Source organism: Mauremys mutica, chromosome 1, assembly GCF_020497125.1.
Source record: "Mauremys mutica isolate MM-2020 ecotype Southern chromosome 1, ASM2049712v1, whole genome shotgun sequence".
NCBI lineage: Eukaryota > Metazoa > Chordata > Testudines > Geoemydidae > Mauremys > Mauremys mutica.
Window position 1 is genome coordinate 150,299,987 of NC_059072.1, and position 19,213 is coordinate 150,319,199.

Here is a 19,213-nt window from a genome sequence, read left to right on the forward strand (position 1 = left end):
ATTGTGTGAAGAGTCATTACGACCTTGTGAATTGCAGTCTTGTTTTCTGTTCTAGTATTGCAGACAAATAAGATAGCGAATAGGCTTATGTATAAACAAATGCAAATGTTTATCTTCAATGTCTCCAAGGTTTGCTAGCCACTGTCTGTAACAAGGTATAAATAATTGCTATGATTGTTTACTAATGGAGAGAGATCCGTCCGGGACCCAGTCCCTATGACACTCTCTCCCTCTTGTGTTCACTAGAGAAATAAATAAAGTATTTTGATTTTGCTGCACCCAAACAAAAAGCGAGAACTAAGTTTTTCTTCGACAATTTGGGGGCTCGTCCGGGATGGCAACGCCCACGGACACACAGACGGCTGCTACGGATCGTTCCCCTTCGAACCCCATGGCGCCAGAGGTAAGAGACCTTTTGAAATCTCTATTGGGGTATCGGAGGAGGACTGTCTGTGGGGGACGTCTGTTTCTGCTGGGCTCACGCCATCTGAACTTATTGACTGTGCAGCAGGATCAAATGCAGAGTGGTATTGGGGAGAGGCCCCAATAAGGTTAGTTTATAGCAGTACTGGGAACTGCTGAGTTGGCCAACAGGTAATGCATAAGGTAATGCATTAGAATGCACCGGTGCTGAGGGGTTTTTACCGCCTCAAGAGGGGTTGTCATACCGCCTCATGGTATTGGTCCGGACCAGGTAACGATGCATCTTGGTTAAAAAAAAAAAAAAAAAAATTTCAAAAGAGATAAAAAGGTTAAAAAAGGGTTAAATAGAGGAAAAGAGGCCTTGGTGTGTGTGTGTGTACACCAGTGTGAGTGATCGTTATCGGAAGACGCCCAGACTGCCCTGTGAAGCGGAAGCTAATGATCAGGACTGCTCTAACGCAAGCCCGGTAACTAGTGGATCTTTAGGAGATCCGACCCACGGTGGGCTGACTCAGCTTGGCATAGTCCGGCGAGGAAGCTGCCTGGGTCTAGGAGTGTGTGAACCCATCCTCCCTCCCCTTTCCCTTCTGTGTGGGCTACTGACAATCTGATCGTCTCCCTGGAAGCAATTAGAGTACGCGGCTTTATCTCCCAGAGACTAGCCGACGCTCTTTGCTGAAAGGAGGTGTAAGAGGGTCGTAGTCTTTCTTGTGAGTCTCTCCTGTATGTGAGTACCCTGTAGGGAGGGATTCTTAGATTCTGATCCGCTTCGACAGAGGTTTTTAAGGCCCGGCTTGACAAAGCTGTGGCTGGGATGATTTAGTTGCTGTTGGTCCTGCTTTGAGCAGAGGATTGGTCTAGATGACCGCCTGAGGTCTCTTCCAACCCTAATATTTTATGAGTCTATGATTTGCAGCAAATGTTGTACAAAGGTTGTTTTGTGAGGTGTCTATGAAAAAGTTATGATTTGCTGGTTATGATTATGCTATCTGTATGTGTGTATCATTTTTGTATTTGAAGTTATGAATATTGGCTATGTACTTGTATCTCAATGTGTAGCATTAGTGAAGCATTTGGTCAGTTTCTTGAGAAAGGAATTTGCAGATTAAGTGACCAATCAAGAAACACTTAACTGACAATGGACCTTGGGAGACTGCAATCCACATGAAAAGTCTTCCTGGGATGCTCAAGGTAGCATGTGAGCAATGGCTGATCTCCCTGTAAATAACTGAGTCATGCATGGACATGTGACTTGCCCATGTGGCTACAAACTCCATCTTATTGCTGTGATCTTGTACAAGAGAAAAAACTGATTTCTGCCCACAAGAGAAAGAATATAAAAGGCCCTGGAAACCCCTCCATTTTGTCTTCAATACGGCTTCTTACTTCTGGAGGAACCTTGCTACAAACTGAAGCTCTGAACAAAGCACTCTGGTGATACTACTGATAAGAAAGAAATAGATTTTGAAGGAGGAAGAGGAGATGATGATGACAAAACTAGCACAGGGCCATGGGTCTTGTCTTTGCTTTCCACCAGCTACACAGGGGCAGCCCTAGACTAACTGCCAGTAACTGGCACCCTACGGGAACCATGCAATCGGCGCCCTCCACCCCAAAGCCCCAAGGGCAGATCTAAGCTGAGGTTTTTGGTAAACTGGGAAACATTTTGCCCCTTTTTTTCCTTTTAATCTTTTTTAAGCATTTTTTTAAAACAGAGGCTTAATTATTTGGTTTGTCCGTCCTTCCATCTGTCCAACTGTAGTGAGGCGGCCTGGCTCCCAGCCGCGCCTGAGAGGGCCGAGCCAGAACAGCTGCTGAAGTGGGCGGAGCCACCGCTGCCTGTCCCCACCCCCTGGAAGTCAAGGGGCAGGACAGGAAGTATAAAGGCCCGGCCCCAGCGCTCAGTTGCTGCCCGGCGGCTGGAGAGGACAGACACTACTGACCGAGCTCCTGTTGGACCGAGCCTGCCCCGAGCCCGGTACCCTGAGGAGGACTGGCCGGGCCTTCCCCGAGCCCGGTACCCTGAGGAGCTGCCTGAGCTTCCCCTCGCCCAGTGCCCTGAGGAGCAGCCCGACCTACCCAGCGCTCAGTACCTGGAGGAGCCCATGGTGTGGGACCTGGCGGAGGATGCTGGGGATATACAGGTACCAATGGAGAGGGAGATTGGAAGTGGCCCGGGGGTAGCCGACCCCAGTCTGGCTGCAGCAGACCCCGAGCCAATGTCATTGTGTTGCGGCCAGGATCCCCGCTGACCCAGCAGCAGACTGACTGCCGCTGTTAGGGCCTCGGGCTGGGACACAGTGGAGTGGGTGGGCCTGTGTCCCCTCTGCCACCCCATTCCCTGGTGGCAGTCTACCCCTCACACCAATGCTTAGGCGTAGGAGCCTGGACTTACCTTAGTGAACTGCTTGCTGCCCCCGCCCTGACCCAGGGCCTGGACTTATATACTGCTAGTCTGCTCAGCCCCTGCCTAAGGGTCTGAGCCCCTGAACTGCTGTTTGTTTGCTCAGCCCCTGCCTGAGGGTCTGAGCCCCTGAACTGCTGTTTGTTTGCTCAGCCCCTGCCTGAGGGTCTGAGCCCAGAACTACTGTCTGTTGCCCGCCCTGACCTAGGCTTTGGGCTTAAATTACTGAACTGTTTACTCAGCCCCTGCCTGCGGGTCTGATCCCTAAACTGTCGCTTGTTGCCCCCTGTAGTGAGGCGGCTTGGCTCCCAGCCGCACCTGAGAGGGCTGAGCTCCCACGCTGGACCCTTACACGTGGTGCCTTCTCTGAGGAGTTCCGCCCAGGATGTGGGCGCGAGCTCTCGACACCAGTGAGAAGGGGGCCGGGGAATAGAGACCTCCCTCCCGAGAGATGGATCTGTCCCGGCTCTTGGCCCTTGTGGCGGAGCACCAGGAGCGACAGCAGGCGGCCCAGTTGCAGCAGCAACAGGAGCAGCAGGCCGCCCAGCTCCAACAGCAGCAGCAGCTCGTCGAGCAGCTAGGAACCCAACAGCATCAGCTGATTCAAGACCTGGTTACCCAGCACCAGGATTTCCAGTGGCAATGTATCCAGCAGCTCGCGGCAGCGCTGGCCCGACCTGGGGAACCCCAGCCGTGAGGCACAGCAAGGGCTCCGTGGTCCAGCCCCCCGATCCTGCTGACGAAGATGGGACCTGGCGACGACCCCGAAGCCTTTCTCGTCACGTTCAAGTGGGTGGTGGTTGTCGCGGGATGGGCCCAGGACCAATGGGCTTCCATAGGCCTGTCTGCGGAGGCAGCCCAGGATTACAGCCAGATAAAGGCCGCGATTCTGGACGCCCTGGATGAGAGTCCAGAGACTTTCCGACAGCAATTTAGAAGCCTGGCCTATCCCACCGGGGCCTGGCCTCGGATGGTGGCCCAGGAACTCCGGGAGACCTGCAAGCGGTGGTAGCAGCCCGAACGCCGAACGTCGGAGGAGCTAATGGAGCAGGTGGTACTGGAGCAGTTCACCCATGTTCTCCCACCGCGAGGAAGAGCCTGGGTCCTCCGCCATAGGCCGGCGACACTGGCCGCCGCCGTTACATTAATGGAAGACTTCCTCGCGGCTGAAGCGCCGATGGGTCCGGCTGTCCGAGCAGCCCCACCGGGGACGGAGCTCCCTAACCCCAAGAAGAAGGGGGCGCTCACCCAGACGGACTTACGAGTTTCCTCCTGGGGGCCAGAGGCCCGGACCCGTGCTGCGGCGGCACCCGTGCGACCCGCTCGGACCCCGGCTCCCGCAGCACGAGGGGACTACCGGAGCCCTCCTGGAGGCAACCCTGGGACCCGGCCACGGACGGGATGGGCAGACCTGGGGCCCTGTTTCTCCTGCAGGGAGTATGGCCATCTACAGCGGGACTGCCTGAGACTAGAGTGTACCTTTGGCCAGGTCTGCTCAGGGGAAGCCCGTGCCCATCGTTCACAAGCAGCCAAAATCACCGTGCCTGTGGTTATTGAGGGGTACCCGACCGTGGCCCTCCTCAATTTGGGCTGCGGACAGACGCTGGTCCGCCAACACTTAGGTCCCCAGGCTGACGCCCGCCTGGGGAAGATTCGGCTGCAGTGCATACACGGAGACATACGGCCCTACCCGAGCACCCAGGCCCAACTGACAATTGATGGGGTCACCCGACCGATGGTAGTGGGACTCGCTCCGCGACTGGCATACCCCGGTGATCCTGGGTCGGGACTGGCCCGAGTTTCCAGCAGTCTTACGCCGCCACACCGAGGGCAGCCCGTGGGTCACGCCAGCCTTGGAATGGGAGGCCCCAGGGGCCGAGAAAAACGAGAGGGAAGCCCCCGACCCTACCAACCCGACAGGAGAACCAGAGGACACTTCCCTGGAGCAGTGGAGGATCCCTCGACCCCCATGGATTTTGCTGGGATCAAAGGGCCAACCCCACACTCAAGCAGGCATACGAACAGCTGGCCACTGTGGATGGGACTGTCCTCGACCCACATTGAGCGGCACAGTGGCCACACTTTGAGCTGCAGCAGAAGCGCCTGTATCAGGTCGAGAGGGACCCCCACATGGGGGATACCCAGACCCAACTCCTTGTGCCCCGGTGTCTTCGGCGGCCGGTCATGAAGCTGGCCCACAACGTCCCGGCAGCCGGACACCTTAGGTCACGAGAAGACTCTGGCCCAGATACTGAGGTGCTTCTTCTGGTCGGGGGTACACCAGGAGGTAAAGAATAACTGCAACTCCTGCCCGGATTGCCAGTTGGCCGCCCCAGCGCGAACTCCCAAGGTGCCTCTGGTCCCGATGCCTTTAATCGAGACCCCCTTCGAGCGCGTGGCCATGGACCTGGTGGGGCCTCTCCCCAAGAGCAGTGCGGGGTTTCAGTACATCTTAGTTATGTTGGACTATGCTACCCGGTTTCCCAAGGCAATCCCCCTCTGGAACATCACAGCCCGCACCATCGCAGGTGAGCTGGTGAAGGTCTTTGCCCGCGTCGGCCTGCCCCGGGAGATCCTCACAGATCAGGGGACCAACTTTACTTCGCGGCTGCTATGGCAGGTGTGTGAACTCCTGGGACTCAAGCAACTGCGGACATCAGTCTATCATCCCCAGACCGATGGGTTGGTCGAAAGATTCAACCGGACCCTGAAAGACATGCTGCGTAGGTTCCCCCAGGAGGACCTCCACCGATGGGACCAGCTACTTCCACCCTTGCTCCTGGTGGTACGGGAAGTCCCCCAGTCGTCGACCAAGTTCTCACCATTCGAACTGCTGTACGGCCGCCGGCCCCAGGGCCTATTGGACCTAATGAGGGAAACTTGGGAGCAAGCCCCATCACCGGCCCAGGGCCTCTTAAAGTACGTGCTCCAGCTCCTTAAGTGGGGGGGGGCCCTGGCGCGAGAGAATTTGAAAGCCGCCCAAGAAGCGCAGGCCCAGACTTATAACCGGGACGCACAGACTCGTGACTTTCAACCCGGAGATCGGGTATTACTCCTCCTTCCCTCCAGCGAATCGAAGATTCTGGCTCGGTGGCAAGGGCCGTATGAGGTGGTCCGGAAGGTGGGCCCAGTTACATATGAGATCAACCAGCCCGACCGACGAAAGAAGATACAGCAGTACCATGTAAACCTCCTCAAGCCCTGGCGGGAACGAGAAGGTCTTCTGATTAACCCCTACCTGCCGGAACCCGAGCTAGGACCCCAGGTAACCCATACCGAGGACCCTGAGGGACACCAGCTTGGGGAGACCCTAACAGAGGACCAACTCAAGCAGACCCGGTGCCTCCTACAAGCCTTCTCCCTCACCTTTACAGCCCAACCAGGATACACCACCCTGGTATATCATAAGATTCAGACTGAGCCTGGGGTGGTGATCCGGGGCGCGACCAGGCCCTTGCTGTATCACCGGAGACGGGTCGTTGATGAGGAGGTACAGGCTATGCTGGACTTGGGGGGTGATTGAACCCTCGCAAAGCGAGTGGCGTAGCCCAGTAGTGCTGGTACCGAAGCCCGATGGCTCACAACAGTTCTGCATCGACTTCAGGCGCGTTAATGCCATCTCCAAGTTCGTCGCATATCCCATGCCTCGGATAGATGAGCTGTTGGCCCGGTTAGGAGAGGCCCGCTATATCACCACCCTTGACCTAAGCAAGGGGTACTGGCAGATTCCCCTGGAACCAGCCTCCAGGGAGAAGACCACGTTCGCCACCCCTATGGGCCTGTACCAATTTACCTGGATGCCCTTCGGCCCCAGCCACGTTTCTGCACCTGATGGACCGCCTCCTCCAATCCCATCAGGACTACACTGCAGCCTATCTGGATGACGTGGCCATTTACAGTCCTCAGTGGGAGAACCACCTAGAAAGGGTCGCAGCCGTCCTGAGGTCCCTGCGGGCGGCCGGGTTAATGGCCAACCCTAAGAAGTGCCGCATTGGTTGGCAAGAAACCACCTACCTGGGGTACACTATCAGACATGGACAGGTAAAACCTCTCATAGGCAAGGTCCAGGCCATCGCAACCTGCCCCCCGCCAGCCACGAAACGCCAGGTACGCCAGTTTCTGGGGCTGGCGGGGTATTATCGACGGTTCATTCCCCAATTAGCGGCGATTAACGCCCCCTTAACTGGGCTCCTGACTAAGGATAGCCCACAGCAGGTGAAATGGACCCGCGAGTGTGACGAGGCCTTCCAAACACTCAAAACAAGCCTCTGCCGTGAGCCGGTCTTGTATAGCCCTGATTTTAACCAGACATTTGTCCTGCAGACAGATGCCTCGGAGGTGGGGCTCGGGACTGTCCTCTCCCAAGAGGTAGATGGGGAAGAGCATCCAGTCCTTTCCATCAGCCAGAAGCTGTTCCCCCGAGAGAAAAACTATACGGTGGTTGAAAAGGAAGCCCTTGCAACGAAGTGGGCTTGTGATGCCCTGCGGTATTACCTCCTGGGAGCCCCGTTCACCTTGGTCACCACCGCCGCCGCCGCCCTCCAGTGGTTGGCCCGCATGAAGGACCATAATATGCGGCTGCAGCAGTGGTACTTGGTGCTGCAGCCCTATGCCTTCACCGTTCGCCATAGGGCCGGGAAGGACCACACAAACGTGGACTTCCTTTCCTGCCTGGGGGGTATGGAAGGGTCTGGCTCCGCTGCACAGGAGCCAGCCTTGAGGGGGGGGCGTGTAGTAAGGCGGCCTGGCTCCCAGCCGCGCCTGAGAGGGCCGAACCAGAACAGCCGCCGAAGTGGGCGGAGCCACCGCCTCCTGTCCCCGCCCCCTGGAAGTCAAGGGGCGGGACAGGAAGTATAAAGGCCCAGCCCCAGCGTTCAGTTGACCGCTGGCCGCTGGAGAGGACAGACGCTGGTGCCGGAGCTCCCGCTGTGCCGAGCCTTCCCCGGGCCCAGTATCCTGAGGAGCTGCCTGAGCTTCCCAGAGCCCGGTACCCTGAGGAGCAGCCCGACCTACACAGCGCTCAGTACCTGGAGGAGCCCATGGTGTGGGACCCAGCGGAGGATGCTGGGGATATACAGGTACCAATGGAGGGGGAGATTGGAAGTGGCCCGGGGGTAGCTGACCCCAGTCTGGCTGCAGCAGACCCCGAGCCAATGTCATTGTGTTGCGGCCAGGATCCCCGCTGACCCAGCAGCAGACTGACTGCCGCTGTTAGGGCCTCGGGCTGGGACACAGTGGAGTGGGTGGGCCTGTGTTCCCTCTGCCACCCCATTCCCTGGTGGCAGTCTACCCCTCACACCAATGCTTAGGCGTAGGAGCCTGGACTTACCTTAGTGAACTGCTTGCTGCCCCCGCCCTGACCCAGGGCCTGGACTTATAGACTGCTAGTCTGCTCAGCCCCTGCCTAAGGGTCTGAGCCCCTGAACTGCTGTTTGTTTGCTCAGCCCCTGCCTGAGGGTCTGAGCCCCTGAACTGCTGTTTGTTTGCTCAGCCCCTGCCTGAGGGTCTGAGCCCAGAACTACTGTCTGTTGCCCGCCCTGACCTAGGCTTTGGGCTTAAATTACTGAACTGTTTACTCAGCCCCTGCCTGCGGGTCTGATCCCTAAACTGTCGCTTGTTGCCCCCTGTAGTGAGGCGGCCTGGCTCCTAGCTGCACCTGAGAGGGCCGAGCCCCCACACTGGACCCTTACACCAACCAGTTTCTGAGATCAGATAAAATGAAGACACGACATTTTCAGAATAGATTTGTACATGACAGCTAAAAATGTTAATTGTAATTTTTATTATTACAAATCCAAAATCATCCATTATGCTATCCTGCTTTAACTGCCATTACCATCACATACAATATAGAAAGAAATAAGAAAACTCTTCAATGAACTTTAATCTATATTTACAAAATACTCTGCTGGCCTAAACAGTGAGGTGGCAAAGTTTGCAGATGATACTAAACTACTCAAGATAGTTAAGACCAAAGCAGATTGTGAAGAACTTCAAAAAGATCTCACAAAACTAAGTGATTGGGCAACAAAATGGCAAATGAAATTTAATGTGGATAAATGTAAAGTAATGCACATTGGAAAAAATAACCCCAACTATACATACAACAAGATGGGGGCTAATTTAGCTACAACGAGTCAGGAAAAAGATCTTGGAGTTATCATGGATAGTTCTCTGAAGATGTCCACGCAGTGTGCAGAGGCGGTCAAAAAAGCAAACAGGATGTTAGGAATCATTAAAAAGGGGATAGAGAATAAGACTGAGAATATATTATTGCCCTTATATAAATCCATGGTACGCCCACATCTCGAATACTGTGTACAGATGTGGTCTCACCTCAAAAAAGATATTCTAGCACTAGAAAAGGTTCAGAAAAGAGCAACTAAAATGATTAGGGGTTTAGAGAGGGTCCCATATGAGGAAAGATTAAAGAGGCTAGGACTCTTCAGTTTGGAAAAGAAAAGACTAAGGGGGGACATGATAGAGGTATATAAAATCATGAGTGATGTTGAGAAAGTGGATAAGGAAAAGTTATGTACTTATTCCCATAATACAAGAACTAGGGGTCACCAAATGAAATTAATAGGCAGCAGGTTTAAAACAAATAAAAGGAAGTTCTTCTTCACGCAGCGCACAGTCAACTTGTGGAACTCCTTACCTGAGGAGGTTGTGAAGGCTAGGACTATAACAATGTTTAAAAGGGGACTGGATAAATTCATGGTGGCTAAGTCCATAAATGGCTATTAGCCAGGATGGGTAAGAATGGTGTCCCTAGCCTCTGTTCATCAGAGGATGGAGATGGATGACAGGAGAGAGATCACTTGATCATTGCCTGTTAGGTTCACTCCCTCAGGGGCACCTGGCATTGGCCACTGTCGGTAGACAGATACTGGGCTAGATGGACCTTTGGTCTGACCCGGTACGGCCTTTCTTATGTTCTTATGTTCTTATGTTCTCTGACTAAAAAAAACTATGTGCTCTTAAAACGTGACTTTTCTTGCTTTAAGTTTTGAAAATTCTGTCACTAGTTCTTTTAGATCCAGTTTTCCAGCTATTACATGCTCTATTGACATTGTGGCAAGTCCAACAAGTCTCTCGCACCTTTGTTGAATGCAGATACATTTTTATCAATTTTAACTTTGAGAAGCTATGTTCCCCACTAGCTACAGAAACAGGAAAGTTAAAAGAATGCATAGAGCTATAAAAATGTTTGGAAAACCAGGGCCACCCAGAGGATTCCGGGGCCCCCGGGTCTTCGGCGGCGGGGGCCCCCCGCTTCGGCGGTAAGTCAGCGGTGGGGGGTCCTTCCGTTCCGGGACCCACTGCCAAAGTGCCCCAAAGACCCATGGCGGGGACCCCCCGCCGCCGAATTACCGCCGAAGCGGGACCCGCCGCCGAAGTGCAGCCCCCACCGTGGGTCTTCGGGGCACTTCGGCGGCGGGTCCCGGAACGGAAGAACCCCCCCCCCGCCGAATGACCGCCGAAGCGGGACCCGCCGCCCAAGTGCAGCCCCCACCGCGGGTCTTCAGGGCACTTCGGCGGCAGGTCCCGGAACGGAAGGACCCCCCACCGCCGCTGAATTACCGCCGAAGACCCGACTGCACTCCAGCGGCGGGTCCTGCTTCGGAAGTAATTCGGCGGCAGGGGAGTCCTTCTATCCCGGAGAGGAAGGACCCCCCTACCAGCGAAGAAGCTCCAGGGACCCGGGCCTCGCGAGAGTTTTCCAGGGCCCCCGGAGCGAGTGAAGGACCCTGCTCCAGGGGCCCCGAAAAACTCTTGTGGGGGCCCCTGCTGGGCCCGGGGCCTGGGGCAAATTGCCCCACTTGCCCCCCCCCCCTCTGGGTGGCCCTGTGGAAAACTGTCTGAGTTTATTTTCACAAACAAACTTCAGTACTTCTTCAGGAGTGGAATGTTTCTTAAGTCATCTCAAAAAAGCCTGAAGCTCACTACACAAATCTGTAGCATCAATGTCTTTTGAATTTTCATGAGTCAATACCAACTTCAGTTTTATACAAAATTCTCTTATCTGTTTTGCTGTTTTCTTTTGCAAGCTGTGGATATCATATAGAAAGCCAAATATTGACTCTAGCTGCTGCATCTGTTGAAATCTTTCGTCAACCGAGTGAATAACAGTATCAAGGACTGTGAAGTAGAAATTCACTTTGAACCTTTGTTTTCAGTTCTGAATGGGTGTGTCTCATCCTTCATATGAAAACTGCTGTTTCTTTTGCCAAATGCAAACTGGCTCTAGTTCAAATTCTGTTGGAAAGTCTATTTCTTGAGCAAGCTTAAGAGACTCTACCAGTGTTCTTTAAAACCCTTCATCACTTCTGAATTCCTCCAGGATGTTTTTAGTTTGCTGCAGTTTTTCAATAGCAGAATGTACATTCAAGTTCTTCTCCTGTAGCTGCTTACTAGTGAGGTTAATCTCGAAAAGGATATTATGCCACAAAATGAGTGAAGTCACAAATTTGAACTTGGAAAGGCCATTTGCAAGAGCTTCTTCATCTGAACGTGCCATATTGCCAGATGATCCAGTAAAGGCAGTATTATCAGAAATTTTAATTAAGGCATCATAAATGTTTCCAAGTTCATAGCAAAGGGGCTTCAAAGCATCAGTGTGACTCTCCATCTTTTCTGACTAAGTGGTTTCACAGTTAGAGAATTCACATGGTGAGTCAGAATGTCCCAACAGCATGTTGAGCCTGAGAAAAACACATAAACACGGTACACCAAGTCAGAGAAACTGTTTGCCTCCAAATAGCATATAGCAGCATCATTGACAACCACATTCAGAGAATGTGCAAGGAACGAAAAAGGCCCTAGGATTGATTTCCATCATTCTCCTTTGCACACCATTGTCTATACCCTTCATATTACTCCCATTACACTGCTCTAGAGCCAAAATGCTTCTGAAATAAATGTAGTCAAACTTTACTAATTCTGGGTCACTGAGAACGAAAATGATGCTTAAAATTGTTGATTGGCTCTAGTTTTTCTGTTTAGCCAAAGTGAGCAGAGATGCCTCGTACCTGTGTGAACAGTGCAGATAACTTCTGCTATGTTTGTGGTGAAGTGACTTTTGCATCACAAAAGCGCAGTATAACCACTATGGTTAAGAAAGCCTATCACCTTTATTTTGGCTGCAAAATTGGAGATCAGGACAAGAGGTGGGCCCCACACATATGCTGCAACACTTGTGCAACAAATCTTCGCCAGAGGTTGAACAGGAAAAGGAAAGCTATGCCTTTTGCAGTGCCAATGATTTGGAGAGAGCCAACAGATCATACCAGCAATTGTTACTTCTGCCTGGTGCCTCCAGCTGGGAAAGGTGTGTCAAAGAAGAAAAAGTGGACTGTGCATTATCCAAACATTCCATCAGCTATACGCCCAGTACCCCACGGAGAAGGACTGCCGGTATCTGATGCACCAGAATCATTTTCACTTGAGTCAGACGAGGAAGAGGATGAAACTTCTGTTCCTGAACCATCAATGTCACAGGACCCACATTTTCTCCCATCCTCCTCCTCTGAACCACACCTCATAACACAAGGTGAACTGAATGACCTTGTCAGGGATTTGGAACTACCCAAGAGTAAGGCAGAGCTGTTGGGCTCCACACTACAGCAGTGGAATCTCCTGGCAGGTGATGTTAGAGTTTCCATGTTCCATGACCGTCAAAAGGATCTTGTCCCATTCTTCTTCATGGAAGGTGATCTTGTAGCCTGCAACAACATCAATGGTGTGATGGCAGCCCTCAACATCGTTCACGATCCAGATGAGTGGAGACTGTTCATTGATTCATCAAAGACGAGTCTTAAAGCTGTTTTACTGCATAATGGCAATGTTTTGCCATCAATTCCAGTTGGTCATGCAGTCCATATGAAGGAAACCTATGACAACATGAAACAACTTTTGAGGTGCATAAACTATGACCAACATCAGTGGCAGCTTTGTGGCGATTTGAAGGTTGTTGCTCTCTTGCTTGGTCTGCAGACTGGATACACAAAGTACTGCTGTTTTCTCTGCGAATGGGATAGTCGTGCAAGAGATTCCCACTACATCAAGAAAGATTGGCCACTCCGACAGTCATTGGAGCCTGGGAGGAAAAGTGTTCAGCATCCACCACTTGTTGAATCAAGGAAGATTTTGTTACCACCCTTACACATCAAGCTGGGTCTGATGGAGAACTTTGTCAAGGCCATTGACAAAACACAAGCAGCTTTCAAGTACCTCCGTGGAAAATTTCCAAGGTTAAGTGAAGCTAAGATAAAGGAAGGTGTCTTTGTTGGTCCTCAGATTTGTGAACTTCTTCGAGATGATGCATTTGACCATGCACTGCGTGGCAAGGAAAAGATGGCATGGAAAGCCTTCCAGTTAGTGGCAATAAATTTTCTCGGAAACAACAAGGCAGACAACTACAGGTTGTTGGTGGAAAACCTCCTCAAGGCATACAAAAGCCTTGGTTGCAACATGTCACTAAAGATACATTTTTTGCACTCTCATCTAGATTTTTTTCCACCGAACTGCGGAGCAGTGAGCGACGAGCATGGCGAGCGATTTCACCAGGACATTGCAACAATGGAGAAACGCTATCAGGGCAAATGAAGCCCATCAATGCTTGCAGACTATTGCTGGACAGTGACAAGAGATGCTCTATTTAATGAATACAAGAGACAAGCCAAGAAGCGCCAAGTAGACACTAAATAGGACTAAACTATGTACATAATAGTTTTTTGCCTTTTGTTTCATAATAAATTTTAGTTATATAACCCTTTTGCTGATTTTTTAAAGTGTTACATAAACAGGACAGGTGAAATATTATCATGTAAAGCAACCATAAACACATGAAAAGACCTAGGTTTACAATTTATGATTAAACTCTACTATCTACACAATATACATAGACATAAAATGTAAAAACTTAAATATCTTAGAAACAGTAGCCAATCAGTTGTTTTAATTGTCATATTTGAATTCAGCACATCAAAATACATAATAAATACCACATTTTATCTCTGAAGCAGACGACTTCTCAAAAATTGTAGACCAGTGTTATCATAGCCTTGGCCACATAAGTTTTCAACAGATAATGACATTGTTTCAAACTCTTGTAGAATAGTTTCAGTCATAAATGCTCCAGTCATCTCCTTCAGTGGTATGAAACCCAAAAAATGTTCCATTATGCACACTTCAACATTATCTTCATCTGCAGACTTTTCCATATCCACAAAACAAATTATCATCATAATTTGTTCCACATGACTCACATCTGGTGTACAGTCCAGTATTATTGAAAAATATTTTGCAGAATGGGCAGCTTCTACAATTTTTTTTTAATTACATTTGCTAGAATTTGAATCAGTTCATTCTGCGTATTTTTTCCTAAGTAATGAACCTGGATTTCATGATCGATTATTTTACGTAGATGCTCCTTCATGACTGGATCAAACAAAGCTAGGTATTCAACAGATTTTAAAACATTTCCATTACCTGGAGTGTATAATTTTTCTTTTCTACCGCTGCTGTAGAATGCTAAATTTTGCCCATCAAGAACTCTCACTAAAGCAATCAGACGCTCTAATATTTGTTGCCAATATTCTTCTTTTTCCTTGATCACACGTAAATTTTCTTCATGGATAGTTTTTCCTTTTTTCAATCATAATTCAAGTTCTTTCCAATTTTGAAAACATTCTAAATGTTCTGTACTTCTTTCATGTGAAGAGAGAATTGAAGATATGTTTTTCCAGTCCTTCGAACCGTTTTCAGTAAGTGATATACCAATTGCTTGATTTCTAAACAATTTGCAGCAAAAGCAAAACACAGAGTCCTTCGACACTGAATATTGTAACCAGTTTCGATGAATTTCTTCCTCATTAATGAGTGTCCTCTTGTATTTTCCCTTATTTCCATCCTCAGGGAAGGGAAATTCATGAACTTGTTCGGGTCCATGTTCCACGAGAATTTGCCGCACACTGTCATAACATCTAGGCCATTAAGCTGGGTCCCCATACTGTAACTTGTTTGTAACCTCCTCATTCTTTCTTCCTTCTACTTCATTTACTTCAATTTCTGCCAGTCTCTCTAAATTTTCTCCACTTCCATATCAGTCTGATGCTGTGAGCTGCCTTCATCTAGAAGTAAGTTTTTGTCATCTTGAGGTTTTCAAACTGCTTTTTTGTGGATGTGAGCTACCCTCATCTCAAAGTAATATACCTTCACCTCGATGTTCCAAACTGCTTCCATGTGGATGTGAGCTAACCTCCTCTCCAAGTAAAATTCCTTCATCTGGATGCTGTGAACTGCTTCCATCTTTATTTCGATTAAAGAAAAGAGATTTCAGGAAGGATCCCTGCTGTTTTGCTTGGTCCTTTTCCTTCTCAGCCTTTCATTTATGATACTCAGCTCCTGAGGGTTTTCTTTTTCCTCTTTCTGCCATGGGGCAATTGAATATTGTTATGTACTAACTGTGCTACCAACTGAAAGCATTATAGCAGGACAGCTGACACACCACATGGTTGGTGATTTAAACCATATTGCAGCCATCCCAACATGTCACTGCCTAAAGGTTCAATGATTAGTAATATACACTCACTTACCCATTAAAACAGTTAGTTACAGAGTTTACATGGAAACAAAATGACCGTTTTTGACGTTATAACCCGACACCGGTTGTTTGGAAAGTAATCCCCTTCCTCATGGTTATCCGCTTGGAGTGTAACATTATCACTTTTGTAGTCTATTAAGCATTAACACTGTTACTTTTCTTTTATTGACCTTATTTATTACATGTGAACCAGTTATAACAAAGAAAATTTCATAATTATACAGCCCGATAATAACACTAAGGTTTAACAGCACTTAAAGATACTCACATTTTGGATTTATAATGCTGAAAGACGTTATTCTTTATTCTTTGGCACCAAGAAACACAATTTTCCACAGTATTCACTCGATTCTTAACCATCTACCTGTCATGTGTGTTAAAATGACTGTTTGACATCTCCACTCTACACGAATTTCTGGTTATGCGACGTTGATGTATATTCAAGTTAGGTGTCACTAGCGTTGCAGCTCTTGCCGCTGGCAGATGTGTTTCACTATGGCTGAGTTATTGCTTATCAAAATTGGGGAGTGGGTCATGTTGACCCTACATCACAAATTGAAAAAAAATTGCTAAAATATTATTTATTTTTGCAGTAAATAAAATATTTGACATATTAATAAAGTCTCAGAAATGTAAAGAAATGAATTCAAGTATCAGAGGGATAGCCGTGTTAGTCTGGATCTGTAAAAGCAGCGAAGAATCCTGTGGCACCTTATAGACTAACAGACGTTTTAGAGCATGAGCTTTCGTGGGTGAATACCCACTTGCATCCGACGAAGTGGGTATTCACCCACGAAAGCTCATGCTCTAAAACTTCTGTTAGTCTATAAGGTGCCACAAGAAATGAATTATAATTCATATTCCCTCAGTATGCACATGGGAATTGAAATAATGACATCTTTGTTATTTTATTTGTACTTTTTTCATTTTTTTTTCATTTGATTTTTTTCCTTGAATTTGACGCCTCATTTAACTTGGAACCCTAGGCGACCCCTAGTTTGCCTATACAGATGGGCCACCCCTGCAGCTACATGAGCATTCTGTTGAAGCCAAGTCCTTCTGAATGATGAAGGAATATCTGCAGGACAGTAAGAAAGCAGTATCTACAGGCTGATCAAATACTAAAAAATGAAGTTGGTGAATTATTCGCATATTGATTCAATCATATCTCAGCTCCTTAGTAATGTCAACTTCAGGAACATTCAGAAATCTAAGCAGACACTCTGGTGACCTTCCCCAGACCTGGTGAAGACCTCTGAGAAGCATAAAAGCTTGTATCTTCCACCAACAGAAGTTGGTCCAATAAAAGATGTTAGGATCCTGGGGCTAGGGAGGGTGTGGAGTATGTGATCCATTGTGGAGGGAAGAGAGTTACTAGTTATTAGAAAATTGGTGTAAATTTGTGAATTTGACTCCCTATCTAACTCTGTCTATTCTAGCCTAGTGTAGGCTTTTCTATAGTACCTATAATTGCAGCAGCTATACACTACCTCTCCTACTCCTACCTGCTAGGTCACCAAGGCCCAGTATAGATTGTCTGGAGACTAGAGCCTTGGTCATATTAGTTCATACACATGAATTCAAAGTTGAACACAAATATCTGAACAAATCTTCTAATGTCTTTCTGACACAAGGTAGGTAAGATGAGGTTTAATCCCTTACTGTTTCAGTCAGTCCTGTACCTTCCAGCACCCATACTCCCTTCTTGTTTTTGCATTTGTTGTCCCACATACTCAGTTGTGTTCTGGGCCTTGTGGTCCCTCCCCTCAAGCGAGGGGTCCAACATTTAGTTTTGGGTGGGCCTAGGCTCATCCTTTCATTTTTTCCAAGAAAAAATTATTGTGGGCTGGAAATATACAAGTGGCAGGATGGCTGGTTTCTTACCTACACAGGTCACTCCAGCATAGTTTCAGGATTTGATCATATTTACCCACTTCTACATTAGTTTGCAGGAATGGAACAAGCTCTGGATTCAATCCCTTTTCTCTCATGCCAAGTAGCAGGGTGGCTGATTTCTTACCTAAGCAGGTTACTCCAGAATAGGAAGGATGAGAGCATGTTGACTCTGTATTTGGATTTTCCAGTATGCAGTCCCAGATTGTTGATTGATAACATACATCTCCTACCATCAAGTATGGTCTGGAATCTTCTCCAAAATGGCCAGCATTATGGACACCACCTGGCTCGCTACATCTCAAATGTTGGCAGATTTCTGCAGCACGCGAAGCAGTAAAACACAGTTTCATCCACTGACCGTTATGTTCAGTCTCCACTCTCCCAACACATGGGTTGCTTCCGTTGAACAGTCTGAGATCAGCAGCTCCACCTTCAAACACAAACAGGACAGAATTACCAAAGAGAGCACTGAGCCACATGCCCATCATTATTATGAATGGAGCTGGTCAAATAATATTCAACAAATATAATATTTGGCAAATAGCAGTGGTTTATGCTTTGTGAATATTTTGCAAACCAAGTCCCAATGTTTTTTCTAAAATATTCTATATTCTCTATTTCAAAATATTTCATTGGCACTAGATGGAGATGGTAAAATTGTTAATAATGATATAAAAAAGGCAGGAGTGTTCAATAAATATTTTTGTTGTATATTGAAAACAATCAATATATTGTAGTCATATCACATGAGGATGATGAAATACCATCCATGACAGTACTCCAGTCATGTGATTTATCCCACCAAGTCTCTGTTATTCCAATCACATCATAGTTCCTTGACTGTGCCATCATCATCGTGGCTTTGAAGTAAAACCTTCTATTTCCTAAGCACCCCCAATAATTAGCTGCATGGATTAGAATAAGGCAACTACTCATCTCCCCCTAGTTACAGGTAATTGACTACAAACTTTAAAGAGAAATAAAGACAATGATATTGTTACATTCACGGTTCATCTAAATTTTAACATTTCCTTTTGATCTCTGAATTAACAGAACATAGTGACAGACAGGAGCCATCTGGTTACATTGTTAACCTCTAACAAGATACAGGTAAACATTTTCTAATTCTCTATCAATACAAGTCTACATTTCAAAGCTCAAGTTTATCTAATATGGAATGGCCCTAATTACCATTTACATTCTTTTAATATGTCTCTAAAGGTTGAATTTGGGTTATGTACCCTGCTAGTTGCTTAACCATTTTTTACTCAGTGTCACCGGTTGATACAAGTAACTGTAAATGTAAGATACTTAGATGTTTGATTTAGTATTGTACATCATTCTGATGAAAAATGAAACAAAATAGTGACCTTAAAGGTCTGTTACTGCCTTGAAATTAGTTTAGACACAAAGAAATTCTGGCTGATGCATATCTACCAATGACTGTTAGGCCATTCCTTTCTGCTATTCAAAAAGGGTGGCTGGCAGATATGGTCAAATCATACTTTAATACATTTAATACATGCTACGTTATCTTATTAGTCTTTATTTTTTATTTTAAATTATACAAAATACAAACAATAAATTCTACTTCTACATATTCACCTTTGCATCCCTCAAGAACAATTCTTGAGTGGGTCATATTTTATACAATTTTATACAATTGTACAATTTTATAAAATTGCTTTATATACTGTTTATATAATGTTTATATACACACACTGAGTGACAATTTGGTCTTGTGCTTGTAATTTAATAAACTGTTTTTGTTTAGTTTAACAGCATATATAACACATTTTTAGCAAGCAAACACAGGACAATATTAATATTAATACAACTTGTAATAGGTGAAACATAACAAACAATATGCTTTTAGAGCTCGG

The 19,213-nt window shown here is 47.6% G+C and overlaps 1 protein-coding gene across 1 annotated transcript in view; it reads right to left on the reverse strand.

Annotated features, from left to right (window-relative positions):
• LOC123356423 (scavenger receptor cysteine-rich type 1 protein M130-like) overlaps nt 1–2,859 on the reverse strand; it is a 59,250-nt gene extending 56,391 nt beyond the window's left edge. Inside the window, exon 1 of the mRNA XM_044999672.1 lies at nt 2,819–2,859. The gene's annotated coding sequence lies outside the window, so the exon portion shown is untranslated. The remainder of the gene's footprint in view (nt 1–2,818) is intronic.
• Nucleotides 2,860–19,213: the final 16,354 nt, after the last annotated feature.